Source organism: Megalopta genalis, chromosome 8, assembly GCF_051020955.1.
Source record: "Megalopta genalis isolate 19385.01 chromosome 8, iyMegGena1_principal, whole genome shotgun sequence".
Taxonomy (NCBI): domain Eukaryota; kingdom Metazoa; phylum Arthropoda; class Insecta; order Hymenoptera; family Halictidae; genus Megalopta; species Megalopta genalis.
This window is the reverse complement of record NC_135020.1, coordinates 9,604,811-9,618,975: the sequence shown is the minus strand read 5'-3', so window position 1 is coordinate 9,618,975 and position 14,165 is coordinate 9,604,811. Positions and strand designations below refer to the sequence as shown.

Here is a 14,165-nt window from a genome sequence, read left to right as displayed (position 1 = left end):
TGCCAGGAGCCATCGAATCCGGGCGCGAGCGCTGGAAGCCGCGAGGGTGGCGGGGCGGATTCTCGCGCGCTGCGTCGCGTTCTCTCTCTCTCTCTCTCTGTTAACTCCTCGCTTCCTTTTTCTCTTTTTCTCTCTCTCTGTTAACTCCTCGCTTCCTTTTTCTCTTTTTCTCTCTCTCTCTGTTAACTCCTCTTGCTTCCTTTTTCTCTCTCTCTCTTCCACTCTCTCTCTGCTTATCCCTCTCGCTTCCGTTCTCTCTCTCCTCTCTCTCTCTCTGCTTACGCCTCTCTCTCTCTCTCTCTCTCTCTCTCCCCCTCCCCCCCTCCTCTCCATCTACTCCAGAGCCCTCGAAGAGCCCTTGATTTCGCAATCCGTACGAAAGTCTTGCGGCACACAGGACGCGACAGAGAAGAGATTCGAGGGGGAGAATGAACACCGTAGAAACGGAAAGAGTGACTGAGAGAGACCGTCACAGAGAGCGGGCGCGCGAGAGAGAGATATGAAGATGGGCATACTCAAAGGCAAAGAGAGACAGAGCGGAAGAGATGAGAAAGAACAGAGCGGACCGGAGAGATCGAACACGAAAGGAATAAAGAAAGAGTGAAACAGTGAGTCGGACGGGTGAGTTGCTAGAGGGAGAGGATAGGAGGGGCAAGGGGGGACGATATCCCTCTTGGTGTAGCATTTGAAGGAGACGACGGTTCCCTTTGCAAGAGTAGATCCTGATGGGACACGCGGTAAAGAAGAACGGGGAAGGGAGCGGGCCATATTTACAAGGAGAGGAGAGCGGCGACGCAAGGACGACGAAAAGAAGAGATGACATATCACAGACTGAGATCGAGAGAGAGAGAGAGAGAAAGAGAGACAGAGTGAGAGAGAAAGAAAAGACGGAGCGAAAGAAGGAAAGAGATAAAGAGAGCGAGAGAGAGAGGGAGAGAGAGAAGTCGGAGCAAAAGAAGCAAAGAGATAGAGGGAGCGAGAGAGAGAGGGAGAGAGAGAAAAGTCAAAGCGAAAGAAGCAGAGATAGAGAGAGCGAGAGAGAGAGAGAGAGAGAAAAGTCAAAGCGAAAGAAGCAAAGAGAGAGGAAGCGATAGAGCAAGAGAGAGAGAGAGAGAAGTCGGAGCGAAAGAAGCAAAGAGATAGAGAGAACGAGAGAGCGAAGGAAAGAAAGAGAGAAAGAAGCAAACAGATAGTGAAAGCGAGAGAGCGAGAGAAAATGAGGGAGAGAGAGAGAGGAAGAGAAAAGTCGGAGCGAAAGAAGCAAAGAGATAGAGAGAGAGAGAGAGAGCGAGAGAAAGAGAAAGAGTGAGAGACAGTGAGGGGGGAAAAGTCAGAGCGAAAGAAGCAAATAGATAGAGAGAGCGAGAGAGAGATTGAGAGAGAGCGAGAGAGGGTAAGGAAGGGGACAAGGGAGGATCGAAGAGCACGAGGAAGACGATGGGAGTGAAGGATCCTCGACAGTTCTAGGATACTCCTTGCCGGGTATCCTGGGGTCCTCGGTGCACAAGGGCCATCCTCTTCCTCTTCCTCTTCTTCCTGCCGCGCACTCTTTTCTCCGGCTTCTCCTTCTTCTTTCCTCCGGCGATTCGCGTGTCGCCGCGCTGGCCCCTCCCCACCCGCACCACCCCTCGCAACCCTCCTCGTCGGGCCGACCCGCCATTTTTCTACGTTCTCTCCGGTTCCGCAGACGGTTTCCGCGGTTATGCGCGCTCTCCCGCCTCTTTCCACGGTTCTCCTCGTCTTCTTAACTCCGTTACAAAGCCGAGTAGCCACCTTTTCACCGCTCTTCTCGCTTTTCACGATCTCTCCGTCCCCGTGTCGTTGCTCGCGAGATCTCTTCACTCCTCCTCCACCGCCTCCCCCCCCCTCCCCCCTCGACCACCGTGCTCTCTCGCGTGCTCTCCGACCGCCTCCTCCATCACGAGGACCGTCTACTTGGTCCTCAAGCGATCGTGTATACCCTTCGAGATTACCTAATCACGGCCGCAACGCCGCGCCGCGCCGCGGGGATCGCTTTTTTTCGCCCGCGGCGCCCCGACTCCTTCCGGTTTCCCATAGAAGCTCACGCGGCGGAGCTTCTTCCTACGTGTCTTCGCGACGACTGCAGGCGTCGACTCTGAATCGTGCTGTGGCGGCGAACATGATCTTGAGATCGATGTTAGGTTTACGGAAATAGTTGGCAGCAGAAATTTTGTTTGATGTCGCTTCGTAAAAATGATAATCAATTTTATCTGTTATTCGGTAATGGCCCAGTTTTGGGACGCTTCTTCAACGTTTCTTCCGCTTAAAAACTGCCACTTCCGAAGAAAATGCTGGCATTAATTAATAAATGCAGTCATTGTTCACCGATGTCCCATTTTTGGAGCACTTTTGTCACAATTTTACAAATTTGTGACTCATGTAACAGAGTTACATTTTTAATTTAGGTTTCTTAAATCGAAACTTCGATGATAAAATAATCATAGAAATAATATAATAATAATGACAATACAAATTATCTTGGAACGTGATATAACCGCCACTCGAGTGCAAAGGGTTGATATTTATTATCTAATGTTTATTTTTAATTTAAACTTATTTTTGGCTTTAAATTACTACTTTTTCTTATGATTAAGAGCATAAATGAGTCAAAGCATGAATAGCATAAATAATAGTTGTAAAGTCGTAATAGTAAAGTCATAGCATAAATAGTCATATTTCTGCTCTAGACTGTACTTGCTCTTAATATTAAAAATCCTATTTCCGATCAGCCTTCCATCGAATATTTTTCGAGCTCGAGCAATTGGAGAAAATATTTATTTTATTACCGCATACACGTCTATTAATTTACGTATTTTTATATTTTTAATTTCTTTTTTTGTTTCATTGTCTTTCCTAGTTTATTCGTATCTCTCGTAATGTCGACTGGTTACATCACCGGTATATAATAAAAAAATAAATAACGTAACGTGGATGATGGTATCTCTCGGAGGTTATGCTCGCGAAGTGGTAAAAAAATTGTTTAAACAGTTTCCCAAAAGCTTCGCTTTAATGAAAGATGCTCGAGGATATTTTCGAATGAAAGCTTCGTTGAAATGGCAAAGAGAGATTTTTGATAATCCTTCAATTCAACGTAGTTGATTTAGAATCGCGTTAATTAATTCCCGTGCTCGATAAATATTTTCATTTTTACCGATAACAGCCGCGCGCGCGCGCGCGCGCGCGTGCGTGTGTGTGTGTGTGTGTGTGTTTCTCATAAAACGTTCAAAAGTTTTCGATAAAAATACTCGGCTTTAAATTTGAACAACAGTGTCCCGATTTAAATTCGAAAAATTAACAAAACTGTATTATTATATTTTACGGTCGCGTGAAACTCTCAGTTTTGGTCTTCGCGTAGATTACATTTGTAATTTAACGATTCAATGACATTTATTACAATGACATTTAAATATTTATTATATTTTTATTATTTATATATTATATATTATTATACTATATTATTTATATATAATATATTTATAGTATATTATTTATACTATAAATATTTATGGTATGTTATTTATACTGTAAATATTTATAGTATATTATTTATACTATAAATATTTATGGTATATTATTTATACTGTAAATATTTATAGTATATTATTTATACTACAAATATTTATGGTATGTTATTTATACTGTAAATATTTATAGTATATTATTTATACTATAAATATTTATGGTATATTATTTATACTATAAATATTTATGGTATATTATTTATACTGTAAATATTTATAGTATATTATTTATACTACAAATATTTATGGTATATTATTTATACTATAAATATTTATGGAATATTATTTATCCTATAAATATTTATGGTATATTATTCATACTATAAATATTTATGGTATATTATTTATACTATAAATATATTAGTAGTATATTATTTATACTATAGTACATTAGTATAATATTTTCTATACTAATAGTATAATACTATAGTATAATAGTATATTATTTATACTATAAATATTTATGGTATATTATTTATATCCCAAAAATTTTCTTCAAGAAATCGTTACGTCCAAATTCGACCAAATTCAGCCTAAGATCATTGAGAACGATGCAATCGCAAGATTACCGACGACAGGGAAAACCAGTTAATTCTTGTGTGTGCAACCAAAATGGCCGCAATATTCGACAATCGGTTGGTTGTTCGAAACGAATTTCAGGCAAATTTTTCCTACACGAATTGGACGAAGAACGGGAATACGAAACGATTCCCGCGACATTGCACAGGAATCGGAATTTCCGCGGTGTTCGCGTTACAACATGTGACCAGGAGAGAGAATGCGTTGTCGGTTGGGTGCGGGGGGATAGCTTAATTGGTTAAAGCAGTCGCCCGGCAAGCGAAAGATCCGGGTTCGAGTCCCGGTTCCCCCGATCTATCCGATCGACCGACTGACTCGATTTATATCCAACAACGTTGCGCCAAAAGCTACGATGAAATTATCGAAGAAATGTGATTACAAATGGACGACACCCAGTTGTACACACAAGGATTTTAATCGCTTGGCATAACGTTTCTTTTCGCAGTTGTTGCGATTAGAAATTTTCGAATCGCAGTAATTTCTTAAAAGGGAAAGAGAATTGATGATTATTCTGTGTTTAAATTTACTTGAATGCTTAAATATTGTGATGACAAGAGATTCAAATTTTGTTGCAATTCTTTTTAAAGGACAGAATATCATGAATAAATTATTACTAGAAATTTTCGTGACCAGTTGGACTCGTTAAAGTACGGCAAGGGGTTAATTCAATTCAATTCTATTCAATTCATTTCAGTTTTATTCAATTTTGTTCAATTTTTTTCAATTTTGTTCAAATTTGTACAATTTTATTAAATTTTATTCAATTTTGTTCAGTTTTATTCAGTTTTATTTAATTTTATTCAGTTTTATTCAGTTTTATTTAATTGTATTCAATTTTGTTCAATTTTGTTCAATTTTGTTCAATTTTATTTTATTTAATTCAATTTTGTTCAATTTTGTTCAATTTGGTTCAATTTAATTCAATTAATTCAATTTTATTCAGTTTTATTCAGTTTTATTCAATTTCATCTAATTTTATTCAATTTTGTTCAATTTAATTCAATTTTATTAAATTGTATTCAGTCTCGTTCAATTTTGTTCAATTTAATGCAATTTTATTAAATTGTATTCAGTTTTGTTCGATTTTATTCAATTTTATTCAATTTTATTAAATTGTATTCAATTTCATTCAATTTCATTCAATTTCATTCAATTTCATTCAGTTTTATTCAATTTTATTCAATTTTATTCAATTTCATTCAATTTTATTCAATTTTATTCAATTTTATTCAATTTTATTCAATTTCATTCAATTTTATTCAGTTTTATTCAATTTCATTCAATTTACGTCAATTTAATTGAATTTTATTCAAGTTAATCAATTTATATATACGATCAAACACCCACATTTATAATAACAGAACAAAAACCAGCCTACTTTGAACGACAAAGAATCAGTAAATTATGCAATCAAGTTACCGGAAGACCGGATTTTAATTTCGAAACGTTGGCTGCGAATACGTCAAGATATTATGTCAAGGTTATATATGCGGATTATTACAGAATGACATTTATGCTTGATAATCTATCACCGCGTCTCGTTTCCACGACGAGTCGTACTCGTCGAAGTACGGCGAGGGATTAAAACGCGAGTTAAAAGTTAAAAAAAGAAAAAGAGCAAAAAAAAACCAGCCCGTCGATTTCGATCGAGAAGCGTGGATGGAAATCACGATTCCCGAAAAAAAAGAAAAAAGAAAAAAAGATAAAGAGAAAACGAGCGATCCAAATTTCCTAATCGCGTCGATGTTTCGGTCCCTCGACTCAGCGATCGTAAATACACCGGCGAGAGCATTCCAGAAGAGGGAGAGAAGGTCACGTGAATGTAAACGCGGCATAGACGTCGACATCGATGTCGACGTCGACGACGCGAGCACCGGAGGTAATGCGCCGGCTGAGGCAAGGGTCCTTGCTTTGACTCCAAACTCACCAGTATAACTGAATGCCTCTCTATAGGCCGAGTACGTGCTTCTAAGTGCATCCTGATTTTTCGAAGCTCTTTGATTATACTCTCTGCGTCTCCGCGCCCCGCCGCGCGGTCCCTCGCCAGCCCGGCACTTAATCCCTTTCTTCCGTCGTCTTTCCCCAATTTCTCCGCGCCGGTCGATCCGCACGACGATTAAGAACTCGCGCCGATTCGCCAAGCCGTCCACAATCGTCGAATCGCGCGGGTTGCGTCGCGAAGATTTTATTAGAGCATCGAATTCGTTTTCTTTTATACGAATGTGTTCGTTTCTATCGATTATCACGTCCGAGAGACGTGGTAAAAGATCGGGTTAAAAATGATTATCACGTCTGAGAGACGTGGTCGAAAAGTCGGACTAAAAGTAACTGTCACGTGTGAGAGACGTGGTCAAAAAATCGGGCCAAAAATGATTACCACGTCTGAGAGACGTGCTTATAAGATCGGGCAAGAAATGATCATCGCGTTTGGGAGACGTGCTCAAAAAATGAGGCCAGAAATGATCATCACGTCTGAGAGACGTGGTTAAAAAGTCGAATAAAAAATGATTATCACGTTTGAGAGACGTGGTTAAAAAGTCGAATAAAAAATGATTACAACGTCTGAGAGACGTGGTCATAAGATTGAGTCAAAAATGATTATCACGTCTGCGGGACGTGGTAAAAAAGTCGAGCCGAAAATGATTATGACGTCTGAGAGACGTGGCCAGAAATGATTGTCACGTCTGAGAGACGTGGTGAGAAAATCGTGCCAGAAATGATTATCACGTCTTGGAGACGTGGTCAAAGTTGGGCGAGAAATGATTATCACGTCTGAGAGACGTGGTAAAAAAATCGGGTCATTAATCATTAATCACGTCTGAGAGACGTGGTAAAAAGATCGGCTCAGCAATCATTATCACGTCTGAGAAACGTGGTCAAAAATCGGGCCAGAAACGATTATCACGTCCGGGAGACGTGGTACACGTTATTGAAACTTAAATCGTAGAGCAATCTTGCCGACTCTGAGTTTATTTATAAAACACGGACCTCTGAATTCTACTGCATTTTTTATCCTCCTTCGCGGAAACAAATTTGCTTATTCTCAGGAATTTTCGATCATTATTTATTTATTATCAGTATATTCAATTTTACAATAAACTGATCGAATTCGTGTTATCCTCTAGATTTCGTTCCACGGATACCAATTATTTCAACGCATAAATAACGTTCTCGTTGCATCGTACACTCGTCGTTGTCATTTGTTCATCTTTCTTTCCCCCCCCCCCCCTCCCCCCGTTGTTTCCTTCGAGATCTTGTTCTTCGACGTCCTGACGTCAATCTTGACTCCACACTCGAGAAATCGATTTACGGATTGCCACGGGCTTTTGGACGGCACGGGCCGACCGCAGCTGAATCTCTTCACAGGTGCACAAGTAGCTGTGTTGATTTATTTGATAAATGAGTAGTGGATAGGGCTTTAAGCGGGCGAGAGAGAGGGAGAGGCTCTCCACCCGGAGAGTCCTACAACGCCGAGCGCACTACTCTTTCGCTCTTCTGCCCCCGGTACCCTTCCGCCGCCGCCCTCCCTTCCTTTTTTTCCCGCCCCTCTGGCTCCATCGAATCAACCGTGGAACCAGTTGAACCGACATAAGTTCCGACGAGTGCGATTCGAACACTCGTTGCCTCGTTACTCGTTACCTTTCATCTTGACAAGGCTCGTCCCATCATCGGTTTCTCTTCGTTTCGTTTCGTTTCGTTTCGTTGTTTCTTTCGAAATTACTCTTGAAATTTCCACCGCCCCACTGTTCTCCATTTCTTCTTTTTCCGTTCTGTCAATCCGCTTTATAAAACTTCGTAGATGTAACTTCAACACTTTTAACACTCCCGTGGCGGAGCGTGGGTCAATTTATACCCGGAGCGAAAATATTGTTATTCGATTTTCTACTTTTATTATTTCTTGTTATCTTTTTGTATATATATTATACAATAAATATTACGTAATTGTTATATATAAATATATAAAATATTATACAATAAATATTATGTAATTGTTACATATAAATATGTATAATATTATAAAATAAATATTATATAATTGTTATATATAAAAATATATAATATTGTACAATAAATATTATATAATTGTTATATGTAAATATATGTAATATTATACAATAAATATTATATAATTGTTATATATAAATATATGTAATATTATACAATAAATATTGTATAATTGTTATATATAAATATATATAATATTATAGAATAAATATTATATAATTGTTACATATAAATATATATAATATTATACAATAAATATTATATAATTGCTATATATAAATATATATAATATTGTACAACAAATATTATATAATTGTTATGTATAATTATTATATTACATAAATATTATATAATACAGTATATATAATAATATATTACATAATATTTCTATTATTATCTATTATCTAGTTTTAGCATTTCTTATTTTATTGTTTTCTACGTTAACGCTTTTTCAAACAGAATAACTTTTTAAAAATTGTTTCAAAGCACTCGAACTCTTTCTCGAGATGACAGACCGACCGAGTTTTCCATGGAATCAGTGTACAACAAGTTCTTTTTTTAGATTGCAAACTATACCCGCCCCTGAAATGTCACAGTGCTCTCGTCGAGAATGATTTCGTTGCGTACTGCTTCTTATTAAAAAAAAAAAGAAAAAGGAAAATACATCCATTGACATGTATATCGAGTTCGGCATGGACTAATAACGGCGCACGTGGCGGGCGGTGTGTATTAATTTGCATGGGGAAAGATCCGCAATAAACACGATATAATCTCTGGAGCTTTGGCGGAAGCTTAAACACGAAAATAGGATTTAAGGGGGTTGCATTCTTGCTTCTTACCTATTGTTTATGCAAATATTTATTATTACGTGCGTACAGTTAAATCATGTCGCTATAGTGATCGGACTTGAAACGAAAAGCTATTCTGTGAATATTATTATACGAAACGTTAACGCTCAAAATGGCGGAGTAAATTTTTGACATAAAATTTGACCGACTATTTTTAGGTAATTCCTCTAGATGCGTAAATTTTTCTATAAACCTCAACAAAGCACTTAATTGTTAAGATATTGTTTCTTAATTTTTTTTGTATATACATTTTATTATATGATATTATATTATATAAATATTTATTAATATTATATTACAATATTTTATTATATGATATTTATTATATGATAATATCTATCAACATTATATTATAATATTCTATTAATACCACTTTATTAACACCAAAATAATCCCATAAAATTTCATTAAAAAGTCGCGTTAATTCAACAAAACCGCGACGCGTTAAAACCGTGCAAACACGTTTATTTAATTCTCTTAAAAAAATGCCCGGAAACCTGTCAGCAAGACAGAGAAAAAAAGCAACCCCTCCGTAAAGTATTAAGGATTAAATTTGCGATAGTCTTGATCGCAGTGAACTATGGTTGTTAATGGTACACGGTGACATAAGATAACGCGATTCAGATCGCGAGATCGTGGATCGAACGTGCATCCACAACACGGTCAAGAAATAATCATCACTCCCGTAAAGAGCGCGCGCGCGCGCGCGAGCGAGAGATAGAGAGAGAGAGACGCGATTCGAGAGTGGAATCCGATAAGGCCGCGGCGATGTAGCGGTGAAGTGACAGAGAAAGAGGGAGTAAGAAAGAAATATGCAGAAGCACTCGTGTCAGAGGCGACCAATAAATTTATCGAGCGGGTGTTGGCATGGAGACTGCCGGACAGAGCTCGGTTGGATGGCCCAGAGGGCGATGAGAGGGCACTCGAGAATCCTCCAGGAGCCCGTCACGGGGAAATTGGAGGCAGCCACGGCGGCGGCGGCGGCGGCGGCGGCGGCAGCAGCGGCGGCGGCGACGGCGGCCAGGAGGAGGAACAGAAAGGAGGAGGAGGGAGGTGGCGCGTAACCCCCCCGAAGAACGACGGAGAGACGGCCAGCTGGAACGAAGGAGGAAGGGCGGCGGGCGGGCGGGCGATACGGCGCGGGGGTACGGGGGGCGGGTGGATGGCGGAAGAGAAGGATAGCGGGCCGTGATATCGATTTCTCGCGGTGATCCAATCAACGATGGTGCCTTATCTGACGCCTTTGCCACACCGGCTTTCGACAGAGACCCGTTGTGTCCCTTGGACCGGCAGAGATTCGCGCGCGGGCCGACCTTTTCTTTCTTTTCCCGGTCGTTCGTTAAATATCGACCGTCCCTGCGCTCGCGACCGGTCTCTACATCGTGCAATCTTTTCGGCCCGGTCTTTGCCAGTTCGCCGGTGCAATCGATGCCACCATCTCGAGGTACAGTCACGATTGTCAGGTACAGGGGATCGTCGGGCTTTGTCTCGATCATTTTTATTTTTACACGGCCGTGTCAACCACTCGAGATACGAGTGAAACGGAATTTCACGCGTTCGGCGAAAATACTGTTTAATCCATTGCACCAGGGCGGCGACGCTGGGGCACCGCTGAAATTTGTTGGGTCACGGTCTAAGGTTATTTTTGTATATTGAGGTTATTTTTAAGGTTATTTTTATACCAGTGGCGACGCTGAGGCACAGCTAGAATTATTGTGTCGCGTTCGATCAACGAAGTTTATAGATTTAAGAAATTGTTAGAATTATTAACACTGTATATTATATAACACAATATTATATATGTATATTATATACACTATATGTATATTATATACACTATATATAATATAACACTTGTATATTTACGGTTAAAATGGCTTCGAGTGGAAAGGGTTAACAGAGTTCAGATTTAAAAGATTGTTAAAATTGTAAGCGTTGCGTTGGTCGCAAGACTCGATTTCACACGCGTAAAGTGCACCGTAAATACATGTAAAATGAGAATACTACGAGTCGGAAAAATGATTATAGATTTACGGTTGAAATAGCTTAGAGCGCAAAGGGTTAATTTAACCTCGACCGAACAGTTCTCAGCGTGCTGAGAAAAAGAATGTTTTCTAATTTGGTAAAGTCGAGGCAAGCTTCGCCTCGGCACAGGTTTACACTAGATAATAGATAATAATAGAAATATTATTAATATATTATTATATATACTATATTATATAATATTTATGTAATATACTATATTATATAATATTTATGTAATATAATAATTATATAATATTTATTGTATAATAATTTATTACACTATATTTATTAGATTAATTGAATTAGCTAATTTAGTAAAGTCGAGCGAGCTTCGCCTCGGCACAGATTTACACTTTTCTTTTCCCTTTACGCTCCGAGAGGGTTCGCGACGCGGAGAATATGCCAGTCGTGATATCCAGTTTTTTCAAACTGGACTCGAATATTTTTCAGACGACAGAGGGACTGGTATACCGGACAATAACCGAAATGATTTTCTCAAATTTTGCTGTTACTTGGAACGACGAAATAAAGATAGAAACGATCCGAATAGCATTCGTCCGTATAATAAACGTAGACGTTTCTTCTACTATACTTTTTTATGTCAGTCAGCGCCGAGAGAGTCGAAGGCTGTGAAACGTTTTACGCACCGTTGGAGTAAAACAACCGAATGAAAAGTGGTAAACGCGTATAAATGAGAGCTCGAGAATGCATCACGCGCGTCTTCTTCGTAAGATTCTAGAATACGGACGTAGCAAAGTTAAAAAATGACGTCACGGTCGCGCGTCGAAGTAACCTCGACAATCGGAGAGAATTCACCGTATTTGTGCTCGCGTCGTATGTATTCGTATTATAAATCACGTACAAAGATCATGCTGGATCACGTTCTTCGTTCAGAGGGTTAAAAATTATATTTTCACACCCTTTCGGAGCGTTTCGAAGGACGCGTAAGCTCGAGTTCACCGATTTCGATGATCTTCAACCGCGCCAGAAAGGTCCGCGTCTTAACTAATTTCTCCATAAACTTTGCTTCTAAACGTAAACTTGAATATAAAAATATTTATAAACACAAACGAGGCCCGAATCATCGCGTCTCCTCTCCCCAAATCGTCCATTTCTGTGCGCGATCCGACCGCGAATTCGAAAGTATATAAAACCGCATCGTTATCGTCGCATCCTCGCCACGCTTCTCTATGCCCGCGGCTCAACGATCAGCTGACATCCGGTTATAGCATAATAGAAACGACGATGCACGGCGGTGCATCCGTAGGATTCTACGAGATCGATAACGCGTCGCGGATGCAGCCGAAGACGACGCAGCCAATATTTAACGAGCTTGCGAGCTGCTCGCCGGCTCCTCTCCTCTCCCCTCTCCTCTCATCTCCTCTCCTCTCGAGGCTTTCTTTAACGTCTGACGATCTTTAATTCATTAACGGCCCATTAATTATTCATCGCCGATAACGATGGAATCGCTGATCGTCCCTCCGGCTTGGCGGCCCAGGTCCGTAGGAAACGGGAACGTGAAGCGAGCGAGCAAGAGAGAGAGAGAGAGAGAGAGAGAGAGAGAGAGAGAGAGAGAGACGCCGCGTGGGGTGAGAGTTCCGATCCAGCGGACGGGCTTCTTCTTTTTTATTGCCCCCGTGATTTCTCTTGGATAAATCGTGTATCCGGCGCAATTGCGGCTCAACGGAGACAGAGAGAGAGAGAGAGAGAGAGAGAGAGAGAGAGAGAGAGAGAGAGAGAGAGAGAGAGAGAGAGAGTCGGCCGTCGTATCGCCCCGTCGGACCTTGTGTACGGACTGGCTAATCTCTCTGACATTGTTTCGAAACAATACGACATCCGCCCCTAATTTGTACTGCCTTCTCGTAACGCTGCGCCGCGCCGCGCGCCACGCTGGCTGGCTGGCTTCCTCTGCCCTAAGAGCGTCGGCAGGCGCGCGGCTGACAGAGTCAATATTTTCGCTGTCTGCTGCGTGCCGCGCGGAGACGGAGACGGAATATCGGCAGAAATTCACTAAACCGAAGAGACCGGCTGAGCGCGGCGAGCGTGGCGGAGGGGGGAGGGGGTGGGAGAGGAACGTTCACCGACGCTCTGGAAAAGAGAAGAAAAACGCCGCGGATTTCTGCATAGCTTGCTCCGCTCCGGTGACTCGCTTGCTTGCTCGCTTGCTTGCTTGCTCGCTCGCTCGCTCGCTTGCTCGCTTGCTTACTCAGCCGTTTCGGATTAACCCGAGTCTCGCGTATATATTCGCCCTTTCCGCGTTCCGTTTTCTCTTGGCGCTCGTCTTCCCGGGAAACCGATCGTCCCCGACGGTTTCGCTCGCCGTCGCTGCCGTCAGGCCGACCGGAAGTTTTTCCGCTGCTTCGCTAATTAATTAATTAATATATATATTATATTATATATTATTATATTATATTATATATATTATATATATTATATTATATTACATATTTGAATTTATATATGTGCTTGAATTTATGATTTATATTATTATATATTATAATTATAATTTATACAGTATTTTGAATATATATTTTTACTGAATTTACTGTACATTGAATGCCGGTGAAATAAAAAAATATATTCTAAATAGTTAATATTCTAAATTAGTTACAATATAAATATATGCTATAAATATAATATAATATAATATTATATATAATTATATATATATATATAATTTTCCTTCATTTATTATTATTATTATTGTATATATTATTATATTATATTTATATTTATATTTATTACATATATGTTTATAAAAAAATATATATTCTAAATACCGTATAAATTAGTTACAATATAAAGATAAATATAATATAATATAATATACAACATATACAATAATAATAATAATAAATGGAGGAAAATTATATATATAATTTTCCTTCTTCTCCATGTAAATTCGCAGATTCGAGAAATGAGTTATTTTCTTTTCCTTTTCGCCCTTCTTCGCGCATTAAAAAAGAAATTCGTTTCTTTGGCATAAATTGAACGCACTGTATGTATACAGTGGTATGTATGAAAATAATTATACAGTCACCATATTCAAGATACTTGTATAATTGGACTCCTTGGAAAACTTTTCGCAATGTATTTTACATATATTGTTGCCCACGGCGCTAAACAATGGCGCCGAAAACGCGGACGAAACAATGAAAGACGCGAG

General features: G+C 39.6%; 1 protein-coding gene and 1 non-coding gene across 2 annotated transcripts in view; both read left to right on the top strand.

The window, feature by feature from the left end:
• Rat1 (5'-3' exoribonuclease 2 Rat1) overlaps window positions 1–14,165 on the top strand; it is a 68,378-nt gene that overhangs the window by 30,759 nt on the left and 23,454 nt on the right. The window lies entirely within an intron of this gene.
• On the top strand, window positions 4,341–4,413 carry TRNAA-GGC (transfer RNA alanine (anticodon GGC)). Its single transcript has one exon. It is a non-coding gene; the product is annotated as a tRNA-Ala (tRNA).